The following is a 15,692-nucleotide window of genomic DNA, read 5'->3' on the forward strand; positions in this document are numbered from 1 at the left end:
TTCTTTATTTTTTAAATGATTAAAAAAAGTAATTGTAAATTAAAATTAATTTATAAATAAATTGGAAGTAAAAATTTGAAATTTTATGTAACCTTTTTACAAATTAATTTTACTTAAATTAATTTTAATTTATATAAACCCAATTTCATTATTTTATTTTCAAATTTATTAGTTGAAACTTATATTTATTCATTGTTCTATGATAAGAAAAATTTTGAGTTGCCTAATAACACAGGAAGAGAGGGAGACATAAAACAAAATAATTATATTTTATTGAAAGCTAAAATACATATAAGTAAGAAGATAATTGCATTCGAAGAAAAAGATAACTCAGTAATATGATGGTATAGGTGGGGCTTTGTGTGGTGGTGGTGGAATTGGTATTTGGGATGGTGGTGGTGCCTGGTGTGGTGGTGGCGGTGAATGGTGGGGGTGGTGGTGGTGGTGGTGGTGGTTGTATGGTGGTGGTGCTTGGTGGGGTGGGCAATGGTGTGGTGGTGATGCTTGGTATGGTGGTGTAGGTGGTGGTTGAAGTGGTGGGCAGTGGTGTGGTGGTGGAGGTGGTGGTCGGTGTGGTGGTGGTGGTTGGTGTGGTGGTGGTGGTTGGTGTGGTGGGCAATGGTGTGGAGGTGGTGGTTGGTGCGGTGGTGGTTGATGTGGTGGTGGTGGTTGGTGTGGTGGGCAATGGTGTGGAGGTGGTGGTTGGTGCGATGGTGGAGGTGGTGATTGGTGCGGTGGGCAGTGGTATGGTGGTGGAGGTGGTGTTTGGTGTGGTGGACACCCTTTATCATTATCACATTGAGATAGATTAATGGGTCCTCTTGCTTCTGTCTTCATCATGCATAAATCTACATCACAAAAATCTAATTAAGAACAATGTCAATTCAATTTTTTAAATAAAATAGTAAACTTAATTCCTCACAAAAACTATGTCAAAGATTTGATTTCATAGTAAAAAAATCAAATGTGTAGTATAGAAGAAAATGACTCATTTGAAATGAGAAACTAAAGAGAGAATGAACATAACATCATCAATAACCTGAAGTCATGATGAAAATGGTTAACAAGAATGTCATATTGAAAATAGAACATGTTGAAGGCCCCATGTTGTTCATTGAATATGTTATTCAACCACAACTATTCATCTATTTATACTCAAATGGTGGAAGCAATTTCAAACAAAAGACAAAAAAACATAAATATGTCTTTTTAGAAAGTAATTGTATTAACTTATACATTCAATGAAAGTTTATTGCTTTGTACTTTTGTTAATTAATTGTAAATTAGGTATAAGTGTAATAATGTATGTTTTCATTAGGAGCAATGATATATGTTCACTTTAATTTTGTATATATATATATATATATATATATATATATATATATATATATATATATATATATATTTTGTTTACTAACTTATGTAATCTCTTAAAGTGTATCAAATTTTAGTTGACAAAAAAATTCTTTATTCATAAAAAAAGACATACTTTAAACACAGAGATATTTTAATAATTTGTATTTTTAATTTAAAATAAATAATAAAAAAATAAAAAATTATTCAAATACTCTTAACCTTAAAACTTAAAATCCATAATATATGAGAGTATTGTTGTCAACTAAAATTTGGTACACTTTAAGAGATTATATAAGTTAGCAAAATATATATATATATATATATAAGAAAAAATTAAAAAAAAATATTTTTATTTAAATTATAAATTAAAAAATGATTAATAATAAGTTTATTCGAGTTTACATTAATTTGAGGTTAGTGAGAAAAAAAATTGGGACAAAATGAAATAATATATTAGTACGAGGATGATGAATCTAATTTATTTTTATTTGTTAGTGCAAAAGTAATTTATATACATGTTCATCATAATACTTTTACTTTAATTTGTACAATCTTAAATGACATATAATACTAAAAAAATTAATTGAAGCCGTATAAGCTATAAAAAATATTATTACTCTTTTATTAAATTATAAGGTTTCCTGGAATTTGAGAGAAACAAATTTTAGTGTGGATCGGGTTGACTACGAATGTTACTTAGTCGAATTGATTATGAATGCTATTTAGTCGAATTGATTATGAATGGTGCTTACTTATCATCTGATTCTCAACAAAAACATTCTATAAGTTATCATTTCGTTATATGTGCAGATAATCATTTAAAAATTATCTGTAAACATTTTAAAATACGAGTTTGCAAATATTTTAAAAATATATTTTATAATTTTTTTAAAAAATTAAATAAAATTAAAAAATATATAAAATATAATATAAATTAAATTAATTATAAATTAAAATTTAATTTTAATTAATCTTACCTGATAAAATATAATTTTTTTTAATTTTAATCATAATTATATTTAACATAATAAAATATAAATTAAATTATTTTTATTTTTAATTTTAAAGGTATCGAATATATATGAATACGGATAATATAATACCTACATTTCATTCATTTATAAACAAATATTAAAATATTCTTTATCGACAAATAATAAATACTCCATATACAAAATAATAAATACTCACAAATACAAATATTTTGATAATCATGACTGTATATTTTATTAATAATGCTTTGTTAATTATTTATGAATTAGATATGTAATATTGAATGTTTTCGTGGAAATAATGGTATACATTCACACTAATTAATTAATTAATTATATATATATATATATATATATATATATATATTTTAAATATACAAATATTTTGATCATTATGACTGTATACTTTATTAATAATATTTTGTTAATTAATTATGAATTAGATATGTAATATTGTATGTTTTCGTGGGAAATAATGGTATACATTCACACTAATTAATTATATATATATATATATATATATATATATATATATATATATATATATTTTAAAATTATACATTAAAAAGAAAAACTCAAGTTTAAATTAATTTGAGATTAGTAAAAAGGAAAGAAAGGTTAAGACCAAATGATTTTCCACTCTAAAAGTAATTTATATTTATTAAAAAACTCATGTATGTATACAATGACGTTTTTAATATAGCAGATCTTAAAAGAAGTCGAAATTTATAATATAATATAACAAATTTATAACTGACATAATTTATATATAGAATATTATTTTTTAAAGGTATAATACCTATTTGGTCCCAATTTTGGTTGCGAATGTTTGAAATGGTCCTAATTTTTTTTGTTTAATGTTGTCCTAAAGAATGTAATTTGTGTTCAATTTGGTCCTTTTTGCAAACGTCGTTTAAATCATTAATGGCTAGATGTGCAATTACAGAGTGAAATGTCATGTATTCGCTTACGTGGAGTCCTTTGTGATGTTGTGAGTTGGATTTATTTTTTTTGAAAATCACTACCCTTGACACATCATCATCTTCTCCACAGGAACCCTAGTTCCTTAACCTAGCCAATGTCGTCATCAGCCACGTTGTGCCGCCACCATGAAACTGTGTCGTCACTAGACGACCACCAAACCCCAGCATCGGACCACCACCCATCATCCTCACCAGCATCATCGCTGGTAGCCACCACTGTCACCAATACAGAACGCGAACGCCAAAGTCGCGAGTCCTCCATCATCATCTTCAGCGTCTTCCTCGACTTCCATCTCCACCATGAAACCCTTATCAGGCTGCCATTCTCCACCACCATCAAACTCACCATCAGCCGCGGGATCCTCTACCAAATAGCGATTTCATCTTCTCCATCCACAAAGACCGAATTTGCAATAAGAAAAACAACAAACCCAACAACCATCGCGAATCCTCCATTGATGCGTAAACCCAGAATGCAAAAATGTGAAACAGAATTGTGTGTTCTCCATTAGTCTCCTCCACTCGCGCGCAATGTCTCCATTCACCCCGTGCAAATCATTCCCAAAAATCAGATTGAAGCGGCCATTCTTGAAAGCACCATCGTGCTGCCATGAGCCGCGAATAAAAGGGGCAAGATCCTATCTTCGTTTCTTCTTGTTGCACATAAGGAAGCTTTCCCTTACACCACCTTTGCATCGGAAACTCTACAATCACAAGCACAGATATGCAACAGAAAAACTTTTTCTTCGTCTCTGATCGCGCAACACCAAGGAAGAAGAGCAACAAGGACTCCACGTAAAAGAAATAGAATTTCAAAAATAATAAATCCAACTCACAACGCCACAAAGGACTCCACGTAAGCCAATACATGACATTTCACTCTGTAATTTCACATTTGGACATATGTCCGTTAACGATTTAAACGACGTTTTAAAAAAGGACCAAATTGAACACAAATTATATTCTTTAAGACTACATTAAACAACAACAAAAAATTGGGACCATTTTGAACATTGCCAACCAAAATTGGGACCAAAATAGGTATTATATCTTTTTTAAAATGTCATTATATCATTGAGAAATATGACATTTTAAAGTATAGTTTTTTAATAAATCATTATATTTTTTATTTATCTTTTATTTCTAATTTGGTATTCTCTCTTTTATATACTCCCTCCTTTTAATTTCTCTTCCTTTTGTAATATCTCATTTTTCCCAATTTAATGCACATATCCTGTGTCTTCCTTCTGATAAGTTAAAATTTGTGAGATAAAATTTTCATCTTCCCTCTATAATATTTTCAGAAAATATCATGTGCATAAGACGTTTGAAAATGTTATACGATAAAACAAAATAAAAACCACAATTTACACCAATTTTGATAATGATTTACTTAAGGAAATATGGTTTTAGTTGATAAACTTAGACATGAAATTAATTTGTTTTAAATTTTTATATATTTTGATCCTAGACTTAGGAATGTACTATAAACTAATTTACATTAACATATAACAATTATAAACCACTAAAGTATATAAAACAGTTAATATTAAGCACTCATAGTAAAGAGAACAAGACAACATCATAAACTTAATCACACCCAGAATGTTTACGCTCCAACTCAATCACAAGATAATCCAATTGACATTACTTCCTTGTTCAGAAACCTCAAACACCTTATAACATTATTAGAGTAGCAACCAAAACATAGTAGTATCATGGACATAAAATAAATTCAAGCAGCTCATCAATATAATTTTATTCAATACTATATATAAACGAAGCAATTTCAGATAAAACAAATAAACAATCAAGCACAACACCGCAATATAATCATACCTAAAACAACCATAAAGATACACAACAAAAACTAGACGAGCTCACTCCCCAAGGCCCCAAAATATTTTCGAAAATCGTGCTGTGATACCAAATGTAACATCCCAATTTTCTGGGATGTCTCGATTACGAGTAAAATTTAAAATTTTTAAAATCATAATACCATATCGGTAATCCTCTTATATAATACCGAAATTTGTAAAATAAAAATGAAGTAAAACAAACCAGATTACATTGTCTCTAACATTTGTAGTACAAAAACTTTAAATAACACAAGTCTTTTTCCCACTCTCGCGTCTCTATCATGCATCTGGAGCATCTGCAACATCTACTCTTGTATAACCAAAAGTTATATGATCATTGCAAGACACACACAACCAGAAACAAATATGGGTAAGCTACCATAGCACAACCAATAACAATAAAATATGTACATAAGAAGCAACTCAACTTAATAATAAAACACTATCTACAATGCTATCATACTAACAGAATTGTTTCTACACCGTGATCATCACCAACATTCTCATTAACTATATCATTACTATACCATCAACGTTATCCTTACCAATATTGTCTGTAAACACAAAGTCACTACGAATTCCCAACATCATCATGAAGGACCTTAATCTGTCTCTTGTACCCAATCATACCACCTGTAGCTTCTCCATACAGACTCATAATCATACCACATGTAGCTTCCTCATACATGCTCGTAACCATACCACCTGTAGCTTACCCATACAGGCTCGTAACCATACTACTTGTAGCTTCCCCATAGAGGCTCATAATCATACCACATGTAGCTTCCCCATACAGGCTCATAATCATACCACATGTATCTTCCCCATATAGGCTCATATCACACGGTAGATAGTCTAAAACTCGGGATTTACTAAGTACAGGATAGACACATCCATCTCTTCAAGTGTATACCACTAACAAGACGTCAATTTAACTCTCAAGACATTAAAATTCATAGCCTATTTGATGTATCTCCACTTATTAGTTTTACAACTCTCAATACAGGAAGTTAACCAAACATAATCCATAGTCAAACTAAATACTATCGACACTTCCCTTCTCATCACTTACACATCAACATATAGTCTTATGTAAACCCAATATAAATTTCTATAATATTTTAAGATTCACGACTCAATCCAAAAATAATAAATCATTATTACTTTAATTAATCATTAAAACCTTATTATTTATCTTTTTAGAAGTAAATTAATTTCTAATTCAAAATTATTTAATTTTAATTAATTTTATTTCCAATTAATTTAAAAATAAATTACTTTCCTTTTTACACAAAATTAATTCCCTTTCCAATAATTTAATTTTATTTCCAAGTAATTACTAAATAAATAATAATAATTTCCTTCTTAAAATTAAAATAATAATTATTATAAATTAATATTTTCATCTCTCTACATTTTAATTATTAATTAAAATAATTATAAATTCTGCACAACCCAAACTAGGTTCAAACATGGGCCTATAACACAATCAAAATTCTCATATTAGCCCAAGGGCCTATGACCCAAACAATTAGCCAAACCTAAAAGAGTGTTGCTCCCTCCACCACCATCAAATGCTCTCTGCACCACCTCATACCTAATTTGTCTTACTATAAAACGGATGTCAACATCCATTTCGCCTTTAACGAATACTGATGTAAGACCTTGGAAAATTAAACCGTAAGCCATATGTCAAATCATAATTAATACACCCCACGTCACTTGCTCAGAGTAATTAAAACGCACCCAAACTCTCTGCACGAACGCCAGGTGTCGAGAATGGAATGTTCTGAAATCAGTAGTGGAAGACAAGTGTCAACAAGAGAACAGACGTTGGTTTTTAAACAAAACTGACTTTTCTGAAATCCGCGTCCCTCTCTGCATGCACTCATCTTCTCCAAAAATCCTGATCTTTCGAATTCTCCTCCTTCTCTCTAGAACCATTTCATCTTCTCTCTACTGTAACTCACCACCCTCTCCTCTGATCACGTTTCAGAAACCGTAGAACCATTCCTGGTGTCGTAAGCTTCGTTTTGAACCGATCACTTCAACGTTCTGATACTGGTAAGTCTTCTACTTCTTAACCGTTCGTTCTGGCCAACATGCAAACCAAGTTCTGGTTTCATGAGTCCTCAGTTTAATTTCTGAACCTTTACTGAACTGTTGTTTGATCTGGTTCGTAGAGTAGTTGAGCTGTAAGGGTAGAAGGAGACCTTAGTTCTTTGGCAAACCAACTTCAGTCAGTAGGACGTCCGTCTACACTAGAGGTAAGGGAAGCTTATTTAATTTAATTAATACTTGTATGTTGTATGAGCGTTCGTTATTGACTGAATGCATGAGATATATGCTGATTGATTTTGTATGAATGATCGCTGTTATGATTGAATGAATATGGTATGCGTTGGTTGATACATATGAATTGGAAAAATGGATGATTATTGTAGAGTATGAGTTGTTAATATGAATTCTATAAAGTATGTGAATTAATGATGGATACGAAATTATAAGATATGAACCGTATGAGAAATGTTGAGTTAGAATAGATGAAAAATCTGAATATGAGATTTCTTACCTTGATAATGTACGCTCGTCATCGAACGGTCTTATACCGTTCGGTTTTCTAGTAAATGGCTGAAAATGGAATTCTTTCATTCGGAAAGAACTCTGTTCGAGAACGAGCGTCCTCCTGTGAAATGCTATGTTTGAGCGTTCGGTTCAGCCTAGCGGTATACGAATACCCTTATACTTTAAAATTAGTAACGCTCGGTCTTATACCTAGCGTTCGTCATAAGCAGCGCTCGGTCGCATACCTAGCGTTCGTCCTAATGAGCTCTCGGTCTCATACTAAGCGTTCGTCCTAATTGGTGCTCGGTCATCTACCTAGCGTTCGTCCTAAGTAGTGTTCGGTCTTATACAGACCGCTCGTCCTTACCTTTGATTTTCAAGTGGGCGTAAATAGCGTTCGTCCAAAGGTTTTAGTAAATGTGTCTTATCGCGTTCGGTCATTGACTGGCAGTCGATCTCTTTAAATGAATTATATTCAGTATAGTTAATTTCTCGCTTTGTTGTATCTATATCCCTTTGGATTCGGTCTAGAACCTTTGTACTTAAATTATTCTGAATATTGATTTTATCGTTCTAAAGTCAGTTCATTCAACTGATTCGAGTAGCAATGATGTTCATCAAATAATCCTGTGTCGACTTATTCCGATTGGCAACAAGTATTCTTAGATCTCGTAATTAACGTTCGTCCTCGTCCTTCAGAAGACTTAACGTTCGTTATTTTAGGTATTTGAAATTAAAGATGAAAATGATAATTGTCAATACCGAATTTCGTCCGGATGGATTTTTTTTCTTTTTTTGGCTTTACCGTAGACTGTTCTCGTATGTTTTATTATTTAACTTTTTATATTTATTTTCGTTTTTTTATTTTTTATTATTTTTATTATTTTTCTTATTTTTTATTATTATTATTTTATTTTATTCTATCTTTCTTTTATGAATGAATATTTTTAGTTCTGTCTTTAGTTTTGTTTTTTTAGTTTTACCTTTACTTATTTTAATTAATATTGCTAAAAAAAAAAGAATTAGGAAAAGGGGGCGTTTTTGTCTTTAGTGAAAAGCGTATGAAAAAAGAAGAGAGGAAACAGTGTGTGTGTGCGGGAAGGGGGACAGGAAACCGCTTCTGCAGAGTGTGCGGGTGTGGCAGAGACGTTTTGGAGCCTACATGGCACATACACGATTTGGCATACAGAATGGTAGGGTGGCACAGAAAGCACAGAAAAGCATAGAGAAAGTGAAATAGAGGCACAAGAAAGAGAGGCGAGGATAACAAAGACGGACCCTCTCTGAAAGCAAAAAACACTCCCCTCACTGTATCAAGGATCGACGACCAGGAGAAGCCAGCTTCCTGGAAGGTTTAGACCTGCACCGAGAGAAGAGAAAGAGATTATCACCGAGAAAAAACTTCAGCACTACAGGTAAGTCGTCCACCTCAGTTCTCCATCCTAGTTTGATCCTAATGATAATCCTTGGCTTGCTGCGATGACTCTATGTTAACGTTCACATACTCAATATGCTTGCATTTTTTTCTCCTTGCTACGTTGACTGCTTAATGTTTCTTTTACCGACGTATCTCCATTCCCTTTCCATGAGCACATGAACGTGCCTTACACCACAAGGCTTCACTGAAATTCCTTTTCTCCTGAGTTCTGGTCTTTCATAACACTCAACATCCCTTTTCTTCTTCTTAACACTTATCCATAAAACATCATGATGGTCAAATCCAAAGAAGCATGGTTTCCCTTTTTGCTCAAGGCGCCATCGCCATAGCCTTCGTCTTGCCTCTCTCGGCCGGGGCAGCTATTCGCCTTCTCGTATGTACCCCATCCGTAACCACCTCAACCCAACGCCTTCATCATCTATCATACAGAAACTCATAACTCCAGCCCACCGTATTCATTCTTACCGTTCGGCCAACATCATCTCCAACACTGAGCCGTCACCTATCCTCTGCATCTTCAACCATCTACCTCCAACTATAATCCAACCTCGACCCCCCCTCACCCCAGGACCATTCATCATTTACCTCTGACCAGAGCCTTTGCCTCTCGCCACTTTCATCTCCAGCACCACTTCCAGCATCATCACTCTCATCTCCCCAACATCTCCGACGCCACCTCCAACAAGCATAACCCAATCAACACACAAGGCAGAACACATCCAGCATTCACCCCTCACATTCAGATGTACACAGCACACACTCGTAATTTTCAATTTAATCAGTAAATCAATAAAAAACGATAAAAATTAGGGGAAGAAGAGAGGAAAATGTGGTGTTGCGGGGACGATTAGCAGTCGAGAAAGCCCTCGAACGGAGAGGGAGGAAAGTGACACTGGTGGCGCCGGTGTGGAAGCGCGTTCCAGCTAGAGGCGACGGTGGCCGGCTCTGGCAGAGGCGGCGGCAGGAGGTTCCCAAGGCGGAAAAGCCTCAACCCTAGGCTAGTGCGAGAGAGAGAGGGGGAGAGAACGCCGTGGCCGGCCGTGGTTCCGGTGGCGCTTGGGGTCGCCGCCGACGCCGAGACGGGTGGAAGGTGGTAGCGCGGTGGCTGGTTGGAAGAAGTAGTGGCGCAGGTGTTCAAGGGAGGCAATCCCAGCCCTAGGCTAGTCCGATCAGAGAAAGGGACCCTGAGTTTCTCATGTGCTGATTGTGAATGGTGGAATGAGTTGAAAATGCCGAACCCCTAGGGGATTCTAGGTTAGAAACCACCCGGGTAGGCCAAGCCCATAAATAAACGCACGTTAAGCCTTTTTCGAACGTTCGTCATCTACCTCGTCACCGAACGTCCGTCCGGCCACTTCTTGGACGGACCGTTTGCTGACCATCACCCCAACGAACGCTCGTCATTCAGCCCATTTCCCAGCGTCCGTTCGTCAATTCCCCAACGAACGCTCGTCCCCAACGAGCGCTCGTCCCCAACGAGCGCTCGTCATTCAGCCCGTTTCCAAGCGTCCGTTCGCCATTCCCCAACGAACGCTCGTCCCCAACGAACGCTCGTCCCCAACGAGCGCTCGTCATCCAGCCCATTTCCCAGCATCCGTTCGTCATCGCCCAACGAACGCTCGTCCCCAACGAGCGCTCGTCATTCAGCCCATTTCCCAGCATCCGTTCGTCATCGCCCAACGAACGCTCGTCCCCAACGAGCGCTCGTCATTCAGCCCATTTCCCAGCATCCGTTCGTCATCGCCCAACGAACGATCGTCCCCAACGAGCGCTCGTCATTCAGCCCCTTTCCCAGCGTTCGTTCGTCAATTCCCCAACGAACGCTCGTCCCCGACGAACGCTCGTCCCCAACGAGCGCTCGTCATTCACCCCTTTTCCTAGCACCCGTTCGTCATCGCCCAATGAACGCTCGTTCCCAACGAACGCTCGTCATTAAGCCTCTTTTCCCAGCGTCCGTTCGACATTTCCACCAACGAGCGCTGTCATCCACTCTCCTGTTCTCAACGTCCGCTCGTTATCTCCACCAACGAACGCTCGTTATCTCCCCAACGAGCGCTCGTGATTCTGAATCCTTTCCCAACGTACGTTCTGCCTCTACCACGGACTGCACGGTCGCCTGTGACGGAACGTTCGACACCCCTTTTCTCGGACCCCTCATTATTTGCTTTGTTTTTACTTATTTGTTTTTTTTATTTTTATTTATTTTATCCTATTTTATTGATTTATTTTATTTTATTTTTTATTTAGTTTTATTGTCTTATTTTATTTTATTTTGTTCTAGATATCTACTTATCCTAAAATATATATATTTAATAATGCAATATTTATAATTTAAATTAAAGAATTTACAAAAATATGTTATAAAAGGTTAAGCACATGTGTGATCGCACGCATCGTCCTTGTGCTAAAACCTTTTCTTCTTCTTTTCTAAAAATTATAAAAAAATACGTTTTAAAGGTTTAGGCACATGTGTGATCGCACGCATCGTCCTTGTGCTAAAAACCTTTTCCCTTTCTTAATTAAAATTACAAAAAATATGTTTTAAAGGTTTTGGCACATGTGTGATCGCACGCATCGTCCTTGTGCTGAAAACCTTTTCTCTTTCTTAATTAAAATTACAAAAATATGTTTTAAAGGTTTAGGCACATGTGTGATCGCGCGCATCGTCCTTGTGCTAAAAACCTTTTCTTTTCCTTAAGTAAAATACAAAAAAAAAAGTATAAAATCTTCAAAAAACCCAAAAACATCAGCAATTTTAAACAACAAACAATCTTCCTGGCCAGAACTACGTGATCCTTTATTCTCCATCAAGATTGGAGATACGTAAGAGCAAGGCTAGTCCTTGTCAGGTTCACTTCCGAAAAATCCCAAAATCATTTCAAAACGAATTTTCAATCAATTTCTCAAACCAATCTTTCAATTTCTCAAACAAATCTCTCAAACATTTTCAAAAAGAACTACGTAACCCTGATTTCTCATTCTGAACGAGAATACGTAGGAGCAAGGTCAATCCTTGTCGGGCCCAAAAAACTAAAAAATATATTTTGTTTCTTTAGAGTCTTATTTTAGGGGATAGTTAAACATTTTGAAAACCACATCATATTCGTGCATTTAGTTAAAGGTACTGCCTTAAGGCAGGCGTTGTAGGGTGCTAATACCTTCCCTACACGTAACCGACTCCCGAACCTAGAATCTGGTTCTTGTAGACCATGCCTTATCATTTTATGGTTTTTCCGTAGTTTTCCTTAATAAACTATGGTGGCGACTCCAAATCTCTTTTTCAAAACCCGTCAGTTTCTTTTTGGATCGTCGTCCCGTCGCGATTCCAGTTGCGACAATAATAAAGTACAAGATTTTAAAGGGTGAACATGATATGGAATGATTTTACGATTATGGATTTTGGACGAGCGTTCCAAGGAGGAACGACTCATATATGTTGAATATGGAATTTTGTATAGTATGACTGTGGGCATGCTAATGCTGGCTGTCCATCCTGATGTCCCGTGAGTACTCGTCCTCACGTAGAGGGGAGTAGGTCATGTGTGGGGACGGCAGGAGGTCCTAGTCCTTAGGGGTACTTTGGATAGGATTAACCTTGGGTGGCAGCTGATGTGATTATTCCAGTTACTACATCACCCGGGTGCAAGGACGCCTGTAGCTACGCAGATTCATACAGTCCGGACGGTCCGTCTAGTGATAGATCTCTTATGATTATATATGTTGCATTATATGTTTGTGGGTTGCTTGTAATGTTATTTTATCTGTTGATGTATGAATTAAATTTCATAAGCTTACCCTTTCGTTTTCCTTGTGTTGTCTAATGTCTATGTACGTTCGTCCTGTCCTTGCAATGATCATCCGTGTGGATGTGAGCAGAAGGCGAAGCCACTTTGGAGGACGTTATTGAAGAGGAGAATTTAGTAGAAGTGGAAGTTAAAGCCGAGCCCTAGAGCCTTTGTTATATTTTCGATGTTAGCTTTTAGTTTTGACGTTCGGTTATTTGATTCTGTAAAACCGTTCGTTCTGAATTTTCAATACTGCTGTATTTGAATTTAGTTATGTACTTAAGCCGTTCGGCTTTTGAATTCAAATCTTAGTGTAAAGACTGCCTTGTTTTACTGTTAAATGTAATTAATTCTAATTTATGGTTTTACTGTATTTTGGGATGTTACAACTGACATCCATGAACGAATGTTGACATCTGTGGGCGGATGTTGACATCCGTTTACATATTTTATATTTTATTTTATTGTTTTTAAAAATATATTGACATCCGCTTATATTTTATTTTATTCACAATCGTTTTTAATAGATTTTTAAAAAATATTTTAATTATTATTTAAATAATCATACATAAATTAAATTAATAATTATTATTTTATTAAATAAAATAATATTAATTTAAAATAATTAAGTAATAATTTTAAAAAAAATTAAATAATATTTATATAATAATTTAAAATACAGTAAATTAAAAAACTAAAAACTAGAAAGAAAAAAAACACTTCAATGGATGTCGCCACATCTGCATATCCATTTTAATAAATTTTTAAAAAATATTTTAATTATTATTGAAATAATAATACATAAATTAAAATAATAATAATTATTTTATTAAATAAAATAAAATTAATTTATAAATGATTAAGTAATAATTTTAAAAAAATTAAATAATATTTATAGATTAATTTAAAATAAAATAAATGGAAAAACTAAAAACTAAAAAACAAAAAAGTAAGACTTCAACGGATGTGGCCACATCTAACGAATGTGGCCTATCCATTTTAATAGATTTATAAAAAATATTTCAATTATTATTTAAATAACAATACATAAGTTAAATTAATAATAATTATTTTATTAAATAAAATAAAATTAATTTATAAATAATTAAGTAATAATTTAAAAAAAAATAAATAATATTTATGTATTAATTTAAAATACAATAAATTAAAAAACTAAAAACTAAAAAAAACCGTCATCGGATGTGGCACATCCCTTAACAAATGTGGCACATCCGTTGAAGAATTTTTTTCTTCAACGGATGTCGACATCCGTTTAAGAAAATAGGTGGGGGTGTAGGATATTTTAAAATATAAAGGATAGTTTTGGAATTTAAAAAAATATAGTGGTGCAAGGAGCAATGTGGAGTGGTGTTGAGAGTAAGTATGTCTCTTTTCTAAAAGAAAAATTTATTTCTCTCTTCTAAAAGAAAAATTCTATATTAAGGTTCTCTCTTTCCCTTTCACTCAATTTGTAAGTATGTCTCTTTCTAAGCTTTCTTTCTTTTTATTTCTTGTTCAATAAGTCCCTACTTTATTTTTAATTCAAAATATATTATAACTTACTTTATTTTTAATTCAAAATATATTATAACTTTAAAAGTCACTGTTTAGATGGTGCTTCCTATAAGATCTCAATCAGTTTTTACAAACATAACTATTATATTCTAAACTTTTATTTTTCAACTTATTTAATTTCTGCACTTCAATACACAAGGGAAAATACATTCTTGCCCTTGGCAAAAATATAACTAAAATAAAACAAAGGTTTCTCATAAAATTATCTCCCTAGTATTTGAACTCACATCCATTTAATCCTAAACACACATCTCTCTACCAACAAGCCAACACATCACATTGAAAATGTAGAACACCATAAATTTAACAACCATACAATAACATGTGTTACACTTATATCAACAAAAAAAATAAATACATAGAACTTTATGTTTTACTCAAGACTTGCACACCAACAACACCTTGTGACCTCATGCATATTTTAATAAAACATACTCAAGTCTTATTTATAAACTCCACATTTTCTCGGGTCTTACACCTTAGACTACTCTACCTGTGAAAATATAAAAAAAAAGTGTTGGTATCAAATATCGGTATCGGCAAGTTGTGTAGCGGAATAAAATAACGATAAGAATGTTCAGTCAATTAAAATGGTTCCTTTAATTTTAGGTTTAATCCTTTCAAACATCCCTATTTTTGTAGGATCGTCTCAAGTAGGTCCTCGTATTGTAAATGTTCTCGATTAGGTCCCTTATTGTGAAAAATTGAATCAATTTAGGTCTCGCCGTTAGTTTCATACTAACACCGTTAAAGGGGGTGACACGTGTTAGTTCGTGATTTTTTTGAATTTTTGAATTATATTTTTATTATTTTTTTTTTATTTTTATTTTTTATTTTTTTAAAAGTAAAATTTAAAAATGTCACGTGTCAAAGTGATAGTATGCCACGTGGCAATGAGAGTGTGACATGGCACTGACAATGCCACGTGTCATTGTCAGGCCAAGTGTCATTGCATTAGTCTCAATTTGGTCCCTGTATTTTTATTGTGTCTCAATTTGATCCATGTATTTTTATTTTGTCTCAATTTAGTCTTAATTTTAAAATTAAACAATTTTTCCCTCCTCAAATTCAAACAAAGTTTAAATTGTATATAAATCTTAATAAATATTTTTATGAAAATTGATATTTTTAATAAATAT

At 33.9% G+C, this 15,692-nt stretch overlaps 1 long non-coding RNA gene across 1 annotated transcript; it reads right to left on the reverse strand.

The window, feature by feature from the left end:
• Positions 1-250: 250 nt before the first annotated feature.
• Positions 251-1,122, reverse strand: LOC148203512 (uncharacterized). Its single transcript, XR_015784526.1, has 2 exons — positions 1,040-1,122; positions 251-848 (listed from the first exon to the last, which is right to left on the reverse strand). It is a non-coding gene; the product is annotated as an uncharacterized LOC148203512 (long non-coding RNA).
• Positions 1,123-15,692: the final 14,570 nt, after the last annotated feature.

Source organism: Vigna umbellata, chromosome 2, assembly GCF_029865625.1.
Source record: "Vigna umbellata cultivar VRB3 chromosome 2, Vumbellata_1.0, whole genome shotgun sequence".
Taxonomy (NCBI): domain Eukaryota; kingdom Viridiplantae; phylum Streptophyta; class Magnoliopsida; order Fabales; family Fabaceae; genus Vigna; species Vigna umbellata.